Raw genomic sequence first — 16,575 nt, forward strand, 5'->3', positions numbered from 1 at the left:
ATAAGTTGCCACTTCAGCAGAATGATCGGGCTCTAAAGTGACAACATGAGTAGTTACAAAGTCAGGCTACAAAGCTGAACTTTCTCAGTGTTTATGGGAATTTGGATCTACAGTTTTGGTTCTGCCCATTATAGAGAGAGGCCATGCAGTTTGCAGCTGAATCTGAATGCAAAATCCCTGCGTATTCAGGGGATTTCGCCTGGTCCCTTGGTGATTTTTGCTAGGTCAGCTTGTTTCAGTCTCCTTATCCAAACTCTGGAAAGTGTTTGAATCAGGGGTTGGTTTTGTTCTGCATAAGATTTTGTAAGATAGCATCTACTGTCCCAACTGGAAAAACATTTCATGTTTATTGATTGTTGTTTAATGAATGGACTAGAAGTTATCACATTGCATTAGCTACTATAGTTCCTTAACAATGACACCACAAACCCTTACCTAAACCTCAGTCTCACAAGACATCCTTTCTCCCGCTCTCTCCATTGAACAGGAATAAGGCTGTGTTAGCTATTGAGTTCCCTGAGCAATATGACAGCTGCAAGGCAGGTGAACTGTAGATCGTTAAACAAATGACCTCAGACCATCACAAAAGGAACCAACCTTCATTCCACAGAATCCAATCCAATTCTCCAGGTGATTTGCCAGACTTGTTACTCTCCCTGACTGCCTCACTTGAAGGCTGTTATCTCCCCTCCATCTTCCTCTGCTCTGCCTTAATTGGGAGTGTGGAGTGAAAGCTGCATTTCGGTTTGATGCAAGTGAAAACCAGCATTTTATTCTAAGGGTAAAAGTTGGGTGTGGGGAACTGCACGGGCATTGATTAATTTCAGAAATACTTCCATAGAGATTAAATGGCATTTCCACTGACAGCTGGAGTGGGGCTTTCTGAATGATTTCACCCCAAGTGCCTCTGCTGGCTGTGAGGCTTGCCAAGTAGTCCTGGTGATATCTGAGTGAAACTAAAATGCAACCATCCCAGGGACTGTCCCTGCTTATCAGCCTCTGCTCTCTGCCACCTCCCAAGGGGGAGGGGATAGTTACATTTCAGTTCATTTGCTTGTCCTTCGATGATTTCAAGATAAAAATCTTGAATTTAAATTCACAGCATTGCTTTAGCGCTGTCCCAGTGGAAAGCTTTTGAAAGCACCAGTCACAGGTACTTCTTTTATTTTCTCCTTGTGTTAACCTTGATTCTGAAATCTCCTGTGTAATTCTGCTGCACCTATCTCCTTCTCTGCAACTCTGCCTGTATCTTATGCTGCCTTAGCAACGTAGTCATGACTTCCTTTCTTCTCACCCCTTCTCTATAGCCAAATTCCAATTCTCCAGCTACCAGTATATTTAAAGGGCTACTGCTCCCCTTTTCAGACTGACAAAAGAGCTTATCCACATAATCACATCATCCCCATCCTCAGACAAGCCCACTCATTTCAAGATCCAGTTCAAAACTTCCCTGCTTGTTTTTAGAATCCATCACAGATTCGCTGTGATCTCTCCTGTGAGTCTTCTCTCTCTCCCCTTTTCAGCTCCCCCTGCTTACGTTTTCTGTTCCTCAGCCCAACTCACCATGGCTGGCAGGGTTCTTCTCTGCAGCTTGTGCTATTTGAATCACCTTTCTTGTCTGTCTTCCCCCAGACAGGTTCAAGAGAGAGAAATGTCTGGTGCCAATGTGACCAAAGGAAAGTAAGAAAGGATGCATTTCAACTGAATGCTGGGGGCATTTCAGGAGATTTCTGGATATAGCTGCTGCCTGAGGCAATCTGAGCAATCTGTTGGCATCTTATGTTATTCTTTATTCTGAAAGTCCCTGAGTAAGTGAAGTCCAGAGGAAGATTGGGCTGTGCATCTGCTCTCTAAAACATTGTTGAACTTCTAGGGAGTGCAGAGATGGACTGAAATGCTTTGAAAAGAAATCCTGAAAACCATATCAGATGCATTACTAACAGGCGACACTAAAAATGACCAACACACTTAAACTCTTTGGAAGTTACTGTCTAGTGACTAGTTTGTCAAGACCTGTGTGCAAGAGCTGAGACCCTCACTAATGCTCTGTTAGGAATGGAGCTGCCTAGATGCCTTAAATGTAAGCACCCATTCTTGCAGGTCCTCTCTTCGTGGGACTGTCATTGATGTCAATGGCGATGGAGGGCCTGCAAGATCAGACCCTTGGGCTCAAAAACACAGGGAGCCTGACCCTTGGTTCCCATTCCATCCCCTTTGTGCAGAGCAACGGGGACAGAAAGCTGCCCTAACAAAGCACTTGTGATTCCTTTTGCAGAGGCGAATCCTCTGGTGACCTAAAATCAGTGGAGCCAGCTGTACACCATCTGCTTCTGGCCTCTCCCCTCTTTCCTCACCAGAGTGGGCATGCTGTGGCTGGGAGAAGCTATGAATAGAACACACGTCTTGGTGAACCATGACAGTTACTGCCAGTGCAAGTTAGAGCAGCCCTAGCGGTGCTCCAAAATGCACTGGGGGCTGACATGGCTACAGTTACCCCAACGATTGGGAGGGGGTGTGGAAAGCCAACCTATTTTTACTTGCCTCTCCCTCCTCTTCCTCCTCAGATGGATTCAGTGATGCTCAGATGCATGTCAGGATCTGGCCCAGAATCTTGAACACAGATCATGCAGATAAAACCTCTTTCAGTTTACTTTTACATTGAGATAATCATGGCTTACTTGTACTGGTAAAATATTAGTGCAAGCATCATGAATGATCATGAATAAGGCATTTCATCACATAGGTGCAAGGTGCATAGGTGCAAGGTGGTGTTTATATGAATTACTTGGATAATTTCTAAAATGTTAGAGGGAAGCCCATGAAACATATTTTCTTTCTAGAGGCTGGTGTCTGCATCAATTGTTCTCTATCTAGTAAAACTCCTGCCTAGAGGCAGATTTTTCCAGTTAAATATGTTTGCCTCTGGGCAGATTGGATGCTAATGAAGACTTTGATGTCCTGTGAGTTTTGTTTGTTTTCTGGTCATAAATAAAAGTGAACGTAACAAAGTTAATTTCTTTCTGCAGTTTTGTTGTCAAGCAGATTATTGATGGATTGATCATAGGATCAGTCCAAGGCATGCTTTTCACAGAAGAAAAACTGGGAGCCCAACAGCCTCACTAATTTGAAAAGACAGGGATACCTTTTCCTGTTTAATATTTCATAAATTGTTATCAGCCTGTAATGGTAGGATTTTAGAGTTGGTGTACAGTTTCATAATATATGGACAGTAGGCATGAAACTGTTCCTTTCTTTGCTGTGTACTACACTTTTTAAATGTCTAAAACCTCAGTCTGTTTGCAGAGACAGCAGCAATCTTGTTTTCATAATGGCTGCATCCTGACACAGGTTGATGCACACCTTGTGCTCTTTCAAGGAAACTTAATTTATTTCTTGTTGTGTTCCTTAATCTAAGAGTAAAGCAATTCATACTGAAAGTATATAGTTGCTCCTGGTGCATGGGGAGTTACATTAATATATTCTTATATCACCTGCTGGAGTTTCCTTTCCATCCATGGGGCCCTAGAGAGAATTCTCTAATTGTTGTCACCATGATTGTTCAGAGACTTAAAGATTTTAATGATTTAATTTTTATGGTAATCTAGTCTGACCCGCTGCATAATACAGGCCAGAGAACCTCACCCATCACTTATGTTTGAGCTGCAGCATATCTTTCAGAATGACATCCAATCTTGACTTAAAAAAGCTGATTAGGGGGTTAGCCAACAGGGTTTTATTATGGATCAAATATTGGGAAAGTGATGGAAGTGCAGCTCTGTTGAAGCTCTGCCACACAACACCAAGACACCACTGAAGTACAGCAAGTTTGCAGATGACACTAAGCTAGGGGAAATGGTAGATACCCTGGAAGGTAGGGATAGAATACAGAGTGACCTAGACAAATTGGAGGACTGGGCCAAAAGAAATCTGATGAGGTTCAACAAGGACAAGAGCAGAGTCCTGCCCTTAGGATGGAAGAATCCCATGCACAGCTACAGACTGGGGACCGATGGGCTAGGCAGCAGTTCTTCAGAAAAAGATCTGGGGGGTTACAGTGGATAAGAAGCTGAATATGAGTCAGCAGTGTGCCCTGGTTGCCAAGAAGGCTAATAGCATATTGGGCTGCATTAGTAGGAGCATTGCTAGCAGATTGTGGGAAGTGATTAGTCCCTTCTATTCAGCATTGGTGAGGCCGCATTTGGAGTATTGTGTCCAGTTTTGGGCCCCCCACTACAAAAAGGATGTGGAGAAGTTGGAGAGAGTCCAGCAGAGGGCAACAAAAATGATTAGGGGGCTGGAGCACAAGACTTATGAGGAGAGACTGAGGGAACTAGGCTTGTTTAGTCTGCAAAAGAGAAGAATGAGGGGGGATTTGATATCAGCCTTTAACGATCTGAAAGGGGGTTCCAGGGAGGATGGAGTTAGGCTGTTCTCAGTGGTAGTAGATGACAGAACAAGGAGCAATGGTCTCAAGTTGCAGTGGGGAAGGTCTAGGTTGGATATTAGGAAAAAGTTTTTCACTAGGAGGGTGGTGAAGCACTGGAATGGGTTACCTAGGGAGGTGGTGGAATCTCCATCTTTAGAGGTTTTTAAGCTGCGGCTTGACAAAGCCCTGGCTGGGATGATTTAGCTGAGGTTAGTCCTGCTTTGAGCAGGGGGTTGGACTAGATGACCTCCTGAGGACCCTTCCAACTCTAATCTTCTATGATTCTACTTGAATATTCCTTCAAAAATTGCCAGCAATTAAATACTTAACAATGTTGACATGCACTGTTAACATTAGGACTCAGAGTCAACACTTCATTTGTTATGAATGAGGGCATTTTAGATCTCTAAAAGCTTTTGTAGTAGATTTACCTCTGTTTGTACAGGGAAGTCCAACTTGCCACTGGTGGCCCTGATTTCTGCTGGTGGAATCTGGTCCATTTCTGTCTATTTGCAGATACAGTAAGAGAGAGTTCATTATCTGGTCACATTTGGAAGGCTCTTCACAAACCTACAGGCTAGAAACTTAATTTTTAAAAAAAATTAAATTTAACTTGTGCATACAATGTTGGGAGCCACCAGAAACAAAAACAACGAGAATCCTGTAGCACTTTAAACAATGAGAGTCCTGGAGCACTAACACATTTATTTCTGCAGGCATTTCTGTTAGTCTTTAAAGTGCTACAGAACTCTCATTGTTTTTGCTGTATACAGACTAACACGGCTACCCCTCTGAAACTTTTCACCACAAAGTGGAAGATGCCCCAGCAGCAACTGGCTTGATCAAGTCTCTGGATTTTGATTTATATTTTCCACTGCTCTTAATATTTTTAAAGATTTAGATGCTATTAAGTGATCATACTGAAATTCCAGTTTACTAGAATCCAAAGTGCTTTTCTAAGATTAGGAAGAAAGTTCACAGCGATCCAAACAGTAACATAGTGTTGTCTCATTCTATTGTTTGACAGATGAATTAGTTATTCATGGAAAGTGACATCTGTGAGAAATGTTATTTGTCTGAGGTATACACTGTCTTTCTGCAAGCCTCAGAGCTTAACAGAATAAAAAACTACAAGTTTACAGGAATTCTGTCTACTAACAAAATGCAGCCACCTCTGGAGTGGAACATGACTGCCATCATAATGGTACCAGCAACATTAGACAAGGATTTAGGAGCTGAATGTGAATAAGAATAGTGTCTAGTTAGCTAAATTCCCCTTTTTGCTTGAAGTATATAAGGCTGTAATTACCCAAGTTGGAATTTTGCCTGAGATTATTACCCCTCTTCTTACAAACAGTCTCATGAGACACAAAACAGAGTTGGTCATTAAAAATCCTATCTGAAAGCAGCATAGTGCCCCCAGGGCTGGGGCACTGGTTCACTTGTGGCTCAGAGGCCAGAGTGTCACCTACCTGCTTCTTTAAGGTCTGTATTTGGAAACTGTAAATATTCAATACTCTCTCGCCTTTCAGGCTTCCTCTAAGGGTTTTCAGATCAGAGTGATTCATTCCCAACATTAGATACCTAAACAGTGAAGTCACAAAAGAATGGGAAAGAAGCCTGAAGGCTCTTAAGCATTAGTCAGTGCTGCTAAGAGACAAACAAATTAGAAAAGAGCTTTTGTTTCTAATGGAAACAGACATTAGTACTGCACATCAAGGCAATAATGGGTGAAACGATCAGCTACAGTAATGAAGTATTTTTAACTCATATTTCTGAGGTAAAGTTAAGTGGGTCTATAGAAAGAGCTGTGAAATGTCCCAGACAGCTGCTGTGGTTGGTATGCAAATTGGACTAGAAACTGTTCTGCATGTTTGCACAGGAGAGAAATGTGTGCATTGCATATTTTGCTTCTTTCTGTTAAGAGGAAATAGAACTTCTTATTGAGGCTGTTAGTGCTATTACACTCACCCGTTTCTGTATTCACTGGACCTTTCTCCCAGGATGGAGATGAATGTAGCTGATGGGGTGTCTAGATGCTTTTAGAAAACTAGCATCAGGCACAACAACCTGCCGGATTAGTGGTTTGTGCTTCTAATCTGCTAAGAGGAGGAACATGTAAACCAAACAGCTGCTGAGAGTATTCCAAAAGGCCAGAACTGTTTTGCTATGCACATAGAGCACACGATGCACATCTCCTCTTTGTACAGTAAATGAATTTGTCCTATTTCTTTTGTTTACAAAAAAAGTCAGAAAAGGACATGTCATCTGAGGTATAATATACTTGCTACACTGTTCAGATTACCAGCTTTGTGACCATACTGTGCAGTTTTGGGCCCTCATTTTTAAGAAGTATCAAGAAGACACAAAGTTTTCAGGTAAGTTTAATTAAAAAAATGACACAATAACTTGCAGAGGTGGTCATTGTCTCAGCAGTCACAAAATTAGACTGTACAAGTCCCCATGTTCTGTTAGAACAGTCCAAATATCAAAAGCCTGGCTGAGGGGAGAAATTTCACACTATGTACTGAAGATTACTGTATTTTTGACTTGTGTATAAGAAAAGGGGTACTGGGACCTGCCCTGTTTAGGGGTGAATCTCCCTTTCAACACAAGAAGCCAAACCTGCGTTTGGAGGTGTGAAGTATTCCTTTCAGCACCAGATTCAGTGAATCTTACCCCATGTTCCCTCAGGCGCTGTAAATACTAAAACAATATCATGAAGAAAAAGGAAAATATTAATATGGGAAAGAAGTTAAAGTATTAAGGTAATATAGTTCTGGTTTTATTCCATTTAAAGCCTGATCCTGTGTCCCTTGTGTATCTAAAACTCCCACTGAGTTGAAGGAAGATAAGACTGAGCCTGTAATTAATATATGTGGTGTGAGTTTATAAAGCTAGTGAGATTTTTTTCCATTGCAAAAACATCCCAAGTCTTTAATGTATCTCTTCTCCATAGGTTGAGCACAAAGTCCCTTTCAGGGGATGGTTTCTTAAGGATATTAAAGCTATGACAGACAGTTATTTCACTTTCCTTGAGGTGTAACACTCAGGGCTGGTCTAAACTGACCTGGCGATTCGGTGGCAGTCGACGGGAGTTACGCAAACTACTCTGTGTAGTTTGCGTAACTGACGTCGACTGCTCAGCTTCCCTTCTGCACACTGTTCATACTGTGCTGAGCCGAACTCAGCGCTACACTACTTGAGGGGGTGGACTTACTCGGTCGACTTCCTGATCGATTGAGCGGGTCTCACTGACCGCTCAATCGATCCTGAAAGATTGATCTGGCAGCGGCGATTTTGGCGCCGTCAGTGTAAACGTAGCCTCAGGATCAGGAATTACTTTCTTAGGTTGGAGAAAGAGACATGATATGTAACATGTCATACACTCTGTATTATGTCTGTACTATATTCTGAACAACCACAGAGAATCCTTCCCAGATTTTGCAGTGGGCCCTGTGCATGGGACAATAGAACTTTGGGACCTACTCTCTGCCTATACTCACTTTTATCCAAGTTTGTAACCAATTAGTGGCCTAAATGGTACGAACTATGGCTTCTGATCCCGCACATGTGTTAATAACTGTGGCAGCTGACTGTGTTGCCCTTGGCCAGAGGTCTGTTTTACGTTGTTGAGAGGCCCCATGGGAGTGTTTACGTAACCAGGTTAGCCAGTCCTCCTTCCTTACAGTGTTCTGTGCAGTAGAATGTCCCACAACGTATTGCTATACATGTTCCTGGTTTTGCCATCTGTGCATGACCCCTAGAACTCTATCCCTTGCTCAGGTACTCTGGGAGAGCTGCTCAGATTTTCCCAGAATTCAGTGGTACAAATCCAGTGAGACATTTGATAGATATTGATACGTAAAACACTTGTCACCTGGTTAGGTTGTGAAAAAAGCAGCTCTCTGGACACAGCTCAACCGCATTAGTTGTAACTGGCTCCAATGAAAATATCATGACCTTGTATCAAAAACATGATTGCACTTATAGTTTGGACAGGGCCTCAGGGGATGCTACGTAGATATGGCTGTAACTCATTGCTGAGTCTCAGTGCCCTGATTTAAGGAGCTCCCAGTAATGCAACAAAGTAGAGCAGCTAATAATTATCAAGACAGATTGTGTTTTAAGGTTGAGAGTAAAGGGTCAAAAAAACTCAACAAAATATTGTAGTTCTCAAAACCCAGCCATTCAAAGCCTCGGGCAGTTGTAAGTGGGGTCAAACTTAAACCCAAGCTTTTGTAAGGCTGGAAGTTGGCAGTCCCTCAAGTAACTTGGTGCTTGGAGTACCATCGAAGGCTCCTCGGCCCAAGGATTCCTGTAGCGAGTTGATCAGCAGCTCCAATATCTGGGAAAGTGCATTACCTCTGGCATGTCTGTTGGACTTGGAATATATGGGCCCAAGGGATCAAAAGTGTTGGCATAACCCTTATAGCTGTCTAACATTAAACAATTTTAAACACGATCCAGGTTTTGGTATACAGAGATCTCAGCCTGCTTAGTACCATGGGAAACACGCTGTTAAAAATCATTTTAACCTTTCATGAAAGATACAGAAAAGAAGGAAAACAGTTAAAGCATTTGAAATGTAAAATAATAAGTATGGCTTTCATTTTAACAACATCCCATGTTCCCTTTTCCTTTAGCTGGAGAGAGATTTTAAAAGGAATCACCCTATTTAACAATCACTTAGATGGTATTAAAGTGGTAATAACTGTTCTTGGGGGAAAAGAGAAGAAATTAATTGAGATGGGCAGGAGCTGCTGTTGCAAAAGTTTGATTCCCTTTCCCAGAAGACAAAACAAGATAAACACACAAGATGGGGGAGACAATGCACCTTCTGTCTGTCTCTGATTTTGACTCTTGCAACCACACTGCGGAAGGAAAACAAGCATGGCATGCAGTCTTAGTAGCCACTCTGAGATCTGACAAAGTTGTATGTGCATCGAGCTGTTCAGGGTATTGCTTTTAGTTGCCATTTTGGTCACGGCTTACAGCATTGCTGCAAAAAATGTAGTATTGGCCAGCTAAGCCAGACCTTATTAGACAGAAAGCAAAAGGAAAGAGATAACAAAGAGAAATAATATGGCGTGGAAGGAAAATGACAGACCAGGATGTATGTGTGTGTATGCAGTCTCTCACCACAGATGGTGTTTGGGATTTAGCCAGAACTGGTGCAGGTGGCAATGTCATCTGAGTCCCTCTCTGGTCTGGGTTACTCAGGACATCTCTCAGGATCAGGATGACAAAAGCCCAACAGTGTTTCAGTGGATTCCAGGTCCCAAGAGCTGGTGGGGTGGCAGCCATGATGGTGAAGCTCACTCTTCCTGTTCTCATGTCTTTCAGGCAGCCAGTGTCTGTGTCCATGTTTGTTAATTTCCCCCCAAAGTCGCTTTGAAGACTCCAAAGGGAGTAGTAGCTGGAATAACCCATCCACTCATTATTTTGTCTAGCAAGTAACCTTAATTTCCAACACACCAATTCTGGTTCATTGATTTCTGGTCCCATGCTTCGCTTACTTATCAGGCATAACCTTAACCCAGTCCTTGAGTTATAACAGTAGACCTTTTTGTTTGGAGTCTTTCTGTCTCCCTTTTCCCAGCATTTGTTGTTATAGGACGGTAATTCTGACATCCTATGAACTTTCACTCACTTCTTACAGCTGAGCTCACAATTAGGGTTAAATCACAGCAGGCCTTAAGTGGCTCTTTAGTACTTGGATACAGTAGCTTAGAGAATTCATGAGAACCTCTACGCTTTTATGGGGCCCAACAGAGGAGAATCTCACTCTGTACCTTACTCTGTATGTGAGTGAGTGTGTGTTACTGGGTACCTTGAAACACTGCAGCTCAGCCTGCTACCTGGTGAATATGGAAAGCCCATCAGCAACCTGGAGAATGTAAGGATCATGAGAGCCCCTAAGAATCTTAAAACAATCTAAGAATGAGAGCCCCTAAGAATCTTAAACAAAACCTGATGAAGCCAATCAATGTCCTCTTAACATTGAAAGACTTTTAGACTGGGTCTGTAAAGTTCAGAAATTTGTCCTGTACAGCACAGCTTTACTAAATGACTCTAACAAGTTCAACTGTAATTGTCTCCCACCTTCCAGTTTTCAATTTTGGAACTGGGAGACATGCACAAGAAGAGTTTTCTAATGGTGGTGATCATCTTCTTTGTTTAACGTGTTTTAATTTACAAATGGATTGTCTGATCTATTACAGTTTTTGGGGACATTCTCAATTGATCTGTTTTATTTTGATGTCTATGTCCACAAAGATAATGGGTGGAGACTTACTTCTTTTTAAAAATGAAAGCTTAGGTCTGCACCAGTCATGCAGCAACCTATTTTAAACATGTTGGAACCTAATATGATATTACTATTTCATATGTGAATAGCTTTTAAAATTAGTTTAATCAGATGAACTTTGATTTCTGCATTAGATCTTGACTAGATGAATCCATTGCATTCTATTTTAATTTCTCCTCTTCATCCTCCTATATAGTGGGGAAAGGACATGAAGAAGAGTCTTTGGACCATAATGAGCACCTATATTTTAAAGGCTGATAGTGAATGAAACTTTGTCCAATTCACTTAAAATCTGGTAGAAAAATTTTACTTCTTTCCCAAATGATACGGACAAATGTTGAGTCTGGTATCCAGCATTCTGAGGATTTAAAGATGGGGACCAAATCAGGGTTATAATGGAAAGAGTTGCAATTTGAACTGGAGAGGGACTGCTTCTCTGTTTTACAGTACTTCATTTGCAATATTACTATATTATTAAATTGCAAAAAATCTTCATGAATCTAGAGTTAAGGTTGCCTCACCCTGTTCATAGCTTGTGCCCTTCCAGAACATCAAGGTCAGCAAAACTTGTGAAAACCAGGAAAAATAGAGTTAGGGTGCACGCCCATGCAGCTTTACCTTTGCCCCTGGAGCTGGCTATATTGAATGGTGGAGGAATAAGTTGGAGCAGCTTGGAAGAGCGGTGACTGTGTTATTGGGCCTTGTGGCCCTTTGGTACTGTGCATAAGTCGCTCTCCCTGATCCCTGAGTGTGTGACCAAAGAAGTGCCTGTGTATCTTGAGAGAGATCTAGTATGCCTCATTTCATTGCAGCGTTAAGCAAGCTGTTGCACTAGCAAGGCACAAGGGTCTTCTTGCTTTGGGTATTGTCAGCCGTTAGGTGGCAGATGAGTGTGGTCTGTGAGTTTAATGAAGGGTAAGTGAAAGTACAGTGCTTGATGGTATCCTGTACATAAGGGTGAAGAAGTTGTAGAAGACATTGACGGAATTGTAAAATGTAGTAGAAGTGGTGTTCTTTCTGTGGAGTAGGCTAAGTGTATGTGTGTAGGGTACTCCTGTTCAGTACAGGGCAAAATCGGAGTGTGTGTGGGAAGAGTGTAGGGAGATGGGCTGAGAGCTCAGATACACTCCCACCCCAGGACAAGGCTTTCCAGATTACATGGGGGGATAGAAGACCCTAATATATGGGCTGGGACCCCCCAGATTGTGGCACATACTTGGGAAGGGAATGGGGGAACTGATGGGCCCTGCCCCCTTCCCAGTGTCCCATCCCTCTCATTCCACCTCGCCTCACCCCTTCCCCATCACCTGACACCCAACCCCTCTCCTACCTGCCCCTTCCCTCACTGTACCCCAAACTCCACTCACCTATTCCCACCAACTCTTCCAGCCCTAGTCATCCTCCCTTTTCAGTGAGTATTTGCATGTGTAATTAATTTTTGTTTAAAAAAATACTTTCAGTGCCTCCTGAATATTCTGCTGTACTCACATTACATTTTCGCAGCCTAAAATTCCCCTTTTGACAGAGGCAGATGGGGCAAGATGCCACCTTTTTTCATTTCAATTTTCTGCCTCTGGTTGGATTTGAACACAGTGTCTGGGTTCAGCCCCCCCCCACTTAGCTGGTTTCTCTGCAGATGCACAGTATAACCTGTTTGACGTGTGCTCCTTAGATATGCTTGGCAGCACATCTCTCTGGAGACCCACATTTTTTGGCTTATTGTACTTTGATTTTTTCCAAAGGGACAGGCACTCTTTTGCAGTAACGCAATGATCTCAGCCTGGGTTTAGTCTCTATTTTTGCACAAAAAAAAATCATTGCCAGCTTTAAGAAAAACTGGGGTTTTTTTGGCAGGGGGGGAGTGGGCTGGAGGGGGGGAATCTTGGGAACCTATTTTTCAAATGGTTCAATTTGGATCAGTGACCAAACCCTGCCAACCCCATGAGGCAAACACAATTTCAAGGCAGTCTGACTGACCGTGCAGATTTTAGAGCACAAAGTCAAACTTTAAATAGCTGGTCTTCTTCACCTTGACTATAGCAGAGCCAGCACCCTGCTACATAACAGTTTAAAAATAAAATAAAAACTGACCAAAAATTAGTCCTAAACTGCCAAGTTCAACTAGTGTTTAATGAAGCGTTTAGTGATTCTTGTTACTAGGACAACTGGTTTGACAATGATGTCATTGGTTCCTGAGGACTACCTTGCTTTCGCTGGCACAAGACAACAGCAGGAAATGCCATGAAGGGCTGTTTGTTTGTGAAATGTCAACTCTGCTTAGTTACACCCAACTACGCAAGTTTCCTTTGAGGCTCACTTCATTTAAAAAGTGCACAGTTAATTACGTGGGGTGGGGTATTTGTGCACTTACTATTGTCTTTTGCACCTCTTTTCTATTATACAGTTCAGTGCACAACCTAAAAAAAGGAGGCATCAGGCAAGTGGTGTGCTTTACCGTTTCACAGTGATACAAAATGTGACAAGGCAGCAGGAAAATGTTAATCTAAAACGAAGTGGAGACAAAATATTTAGGCAGAACTTGCAGGCGAATGTACAACTGAGGTTCAAGAACATCCCGTATCCGACCCAACCACGGCATTCAGGGCCTGGCATTCTCCACTGAGTTCAATGGGCTTCAGATCAAGTCCTCAGTTCTTGACCAGTGTGATGAGCCTACCAACAAAGGTACTAAATATGATGCTGTCTTTTTTGATGAAGACAACCTGTCCCCTGGGAATGGACAACAAACAGCCAATTGCTTTCACATCGGCTGCCAGATGATAATGTATAATGCTGAATTGTTCTGTTTATAAGATTAGCTGTAGCTCCTTGGTTTTGTGGGTTTGTATGTCACTCTGGTAACTTTACAGGATGGTTGGTGTTGTTCCCTCCCACCCCCTAAATTTTAGTTCTTCATTTTAATGAGATGCCCATTCATTTAAATAAGAGTCGGCATTCAAGCAAGATAGTTGGACCTGATCCTAGAATTTGTAATGAATAATATATTAAATTTATTTAGCTTCTTTCTTCTATTCCAGGACTGGCCAGAAAAAGCTTATGATTTTCTCATATGTCATCATTGGACTTTATTATATTTTTACATATAATTCTTAGACGGTAGATTGTTTATAAGTAGCTCTTTGTGCGGGTGTTTGAAATTTAAGCACTGTTAATTTTGTGTGGACACGTGTCATATCTATCAGGTGGTGGTATATCTGTTTTCTGACTGGATGCATGTCAAGCCTGGAAATTAGAATTGTAATACAAATATATTTGAGTTAAAAATTAGCTTTCTGCACCTATTCATCACTATTTCCCAAAACAGTGCTGTTTCTGTGAACATTACTGCCAGGACTTCTCATTCAGTAGAGTAGCCATAAAACGAACATAAAAGGCAGGGAAAGCAAATTCAAGATTTTATTCAAGCTAATGTTCATGGGAAAAAATGTTAAGGTAACATCCCAGCTTTACTAGTAAAATCGTTTATTTCAGCTGTGATATGCAAATAAGCTATGCACATTTTCATGAGCAGTAGCTCATTTTCAAAATTAAATATTTTGAAGTAGTGACAAAAAACTAGGTCCCAGTTCCCTGTAAATGAAAAAATATATTGAGTGATTTGGGATCAGTTGCTGGACAAAATAACACCATACGTTTTTCTTCTTGCTTTAGAATCTCCTTTATTAAAGCAGTGAAGCTGACGTAGTTGGGTGTTTAAAATTTTTTTTGTATATTGTCCATATGTTGTACAGTACACATACTGGTATTTTTAGCAAACTGAAAATGTATGTATTCAACTGAATTACTAGCAAAGGTCAGATTTGTATTGCCCTAATTGTCCTGGAAAAATTGAAACCTCTGGCCTGAATGATTCATTGAAAGAAAACTCCAACTAAGTCATTTTAAATGTAGACACTGCCCATTTTGCTGGATTGTCCTAAGGCTCTGCAAATCTTTGAAGTATCGCTAATGAAATAAGTTTTAACTGAAGCTATTTGGGATAGAGGGAGGTAGACTGAAAGATGAGGCAGGTCATGCTGAATTTACTTAGAAAGTTCAGGTTGTGAGATGATGTCAAAAAACATAGATTTTTGTTCACGGTTACATCCGAAAGCACCAGTCCTGCAGTCAAAGCCATCAGCATGGGACCCTGTCTCCATGTGGAATCCATGCTGGTGGATCTGACTGCAGGATAGGGGCCACAGATTGTTTCATGGTTCAGCACAGCACCTTCTGTCATGCTAGTTAGATTGGTGGAAGGGGAAGCATTTAACATATGGTTTAACATCAATATGTCAAAATCATAATAATTCATGTGAGATATGCCATGTCAGGTACTGTTAGGAAGGTTATAATATGCTAAGTAAGATGATAATACTTATGTTCATGTGTGATGTGTGAAATGGAAGTTATAGATATATTTGATATATCTGTATTTCAAATTGTGCTGTCTGGGTAATGACTCAGACAGGAAGGATGCAGAACAATAGCCTGCTTATTGGCCCATTAAAACAATCCCAGGTGCAAGGGGCCCAGGGGGAGAAACCAGAGATGTACCTGATGAGTCACCAGAACTTGCCCATGTGGCTCTGGACTCCATTTTAGTTCCTGTAAAACTCTTCAAACAGCATTGCCAGGGCCAGAGGGTATGTAAGGCAGAGACCTGGGCAATCCATTTTGTCTTCAGCCAGGACTCAGCTTCAGGTACCAACTTACCTCTGGATCCAGCTCATCTACAACTGAACTGAAGCTGTGGACCAAAGGACTGAGACCCACCCAGAGACTGGGTGCACACCAGAGGAACTATATAAGCCTGCAACTCCACAGTTCTTCTAGAAACCTGATGTATATGGACTTTTAATCATTTGTACGTATCTGATTGCTCTAATCCTTTAACATTTCTCTTATGGTGTATTTCTTTCTTTTTGCAATAAACCTTTAGTTTAGTTACTAAAGGATTGGCTGGCATCGTGATATTTTGGGTAAGATCCAAACTTATATTGAACTGGTACTGTGGCTGACCCTTTGGGGTCAGGGGGAACCTTTTTAGTAAAGAGCATTGAGTTTAAATAACTGGTGTCTTTACTGGACCCAGTGGCTAATTGGAAGCCAGAAACTGAAATGTAGTAAAGGGAGTTGTGTGTATTTGTATACTGGCTTCTGTGGGGATTCAGAAGCGCAGTTTGTGGCTGGTTGGGAAGTCTGGCTTCAGTGCCACCCACCGGTGCTGGGAGAATCTGCTCTCTGTTTGCAGCCTGCCCTGACCTTGGCATTTTCAGGGGGCTACCCTGGGCACGGGATGGGTCACACCTTCTATGCTTTATTAAGGTTAAGGCACAGAACCAGGAGTTCTATACTCTGCCACAGTCTTTGTGGGACACCAGGAAATCTTTGCATTGGTTTTCCCCATCTATTGAATTGAGAGCATAATAATACTTAGCTCACAAGGGCATTATGAGGCTAAATTAATTAATGTTGTAAAGCACTCTCCATCTGGGGATCCCTAAGAACAAAGAGTGATTACTTTTATTACTAAAAAATGATAGTGCCATCGTTCTAATACACTAAGGCTACACCATCAAATCCAGCCTTGGTAGGGAAAAGGAAAGAAAATTTTGGGTCCTTTGCTTTTAGCTGCTGATGCATCTAAAGTATCACAAGAATTGCCTTTATTTTCCATGAAAGGCGTCCTTTTTAAAAAAGAATAATCAAGACCCACATGCTGCCCTCTGCTACCTAGGTGCTTTATTTTGTATGAAGAGGACATACTTTATTTCAATCAATAAAATAGATACTTGCTACAATACAAGAAATCATCACAGTACTTTTTGGAGTACAA

The 16,575-nt window shown here is 41.7% G+C and overlaps 1 long non-coding RNA gene across 1 annotated transcript; it reads left to right on the top strand.

The window, feature by feature from the left end:
• The first annotated feature begins 488 nt into the window (after positions 1 to 488).
• LOC137156827 (uncharacterized) lies at positions 489 to 2,348 on the top strand. The gene is made up of 3 exons (XR_010920917.1): positions 489 to 630; positions 1,103 to 1,153; positions 1,633 to 2,348. It is a non-coding gene; the product is annotated as an uncharacterized lncRNA (long non-coding RNA).
• The last annotated feature ends 14,227 nt before the right edge of the window (positions 2,349 to 16,575 follow it).

This window comes from Emydura macquarii, unplaced genomic scaffold, assembly GCF_026122565.2.
Source record: "Emydura macquarii macquarii isolate MOO-44397 ecotype Brisbane River unplaced genomic scaffold, CSIRO-AGI_Emac_v2 contig_1477, whole genome shotgun sequence".
NCBI classification, from domain to species: domain Eukaryota; kingdom Metazoa; phylum Chordata; order Testudines; family Chelidae; genus Emydura; species Emydura macquarii.